Source organism: Lynx canadensis, chromosome C1 (assembly GCF_007474595.2).
Source record: "Lynx canadensis isolate LIC74 chromosome C1, mLynCan4.pri.v2, whole genome shotgun sequence".
Lineage (NCBI taxonomy): Eukaryota > Metazoa > Chordata > Mammalia > Carnivora > Felidae > Lynx > Lynx canadensis.
In genome coordinates, this window is record NC_044310.1 from 186,571,680 (window position 1) to 186,573,079 (window position 1,400).

The following is a 1,400-nucleotide window of genomic DNA, read 5'->3' on the forward strand; positions in this document are numbered from 1 at the left end:
TAGAATACTAATTCAGAACTAAAAAATGAACTATAAAGCTATGAAAAGATGGGAGGAACCTTAAATGCACATTACTTAGGTGAAAGCCGCCACTCTGAAAGGCCAAATACTGATTCCAATTATAGGACATTCTAGAAAAGGCAAAACTACAGAGTGAAAAGATTGGTGGTTGCCAGAGTATGGATGGGGAAGAAGAGATAATAGGCAGAGCTCAGATTTTTAGAGCAATGAAAATACTCCATATTCTACAACGATGGATGGATTACACATTTGTCCAAACCCAAGAACGTATTACACAAAAGTGAACTAGAGCAATCTATGGACTTTGGGTGATTATGTCAACATAGATTCAGTAATACATACCCACTGGTGAGGGATGTTAACAAAGGATGCTATGTACGTGTGGGGGCAGAAGGTACATCCATGTCTGTACCTTCCTCCCAATTTTGCTGTGAACCTACTACAACTCTTAGAAGTCTCTTTAAAAATTTTTTTGAGAGAGCGCATGTGCACAAGCAGGGGAAGGGCACAGGGAGAATCTCAAGCAGTCTCCATGCCCAGGGCAGAGCCAAACACAGGGCTTGATCTCACTCATGACCTGGGCCAAAATCAAGTCAGATGCTTAGGGCACCTGGGTGGCTCAGTTGTTAAGCATCTGACCTTGGCTCAGGTCATGACCTTACAGTTGGTGAGTTTGAGTCCGACATCAGGTAAAAACACGAGCCCCAGGCGAGTCCTGCTTCTCTCGCTCTCTGCCCCTTTATCTCTTGTGCCCTCTCTTGCTCTTAAAAGTCAAATGCTTGAATCACCCATACATCCCAAAGTCTTAAAAAACAATAATAAAAAATAAAAACCCTGATGCAGAGTCCTAAATGGATCAAGTATAAATGAAACCATCGGCAAAACCCTGACTTTTGTCAAGTTACTTGATAACTTAAACTTGGCTGCCAAGTATTCTGGAAGTTATTTTTATTTATTAAGTTTTTTTGCGATTTTATATTTTTAAGTAATGTCTACACCTAACGCTGGACTCCAATTCAATACCCCAAGTTCAAGAGTTGCATGTTCTTCCAACTGAGCCAGCCAGGTACCCCTCTGGAAGCTTTTCTGTCATTCATTATCAGTCTTGAGCATAGGACATGAGGCCATTTGTAGTATCCTACTGGGGGGGGGGGGGGAGGTTAGAATAAAGAGAGGAAGAAAACTGGGGACCAATTTCTACTTCTTTGTGTCCTGTAATGTGGGCTCATTAACATTTGGTTTTAAGAAGGAACGAAGAAGCTCCAATGCTGGCAATCCCTAAAATGCAAACACAGCTATTTCTGAAGACTTAAGGAAACCTCCAAGAATGGAAATCTATGCACGAAGAAAAATGGTGCTAAAACCAAGTTATAGACTCC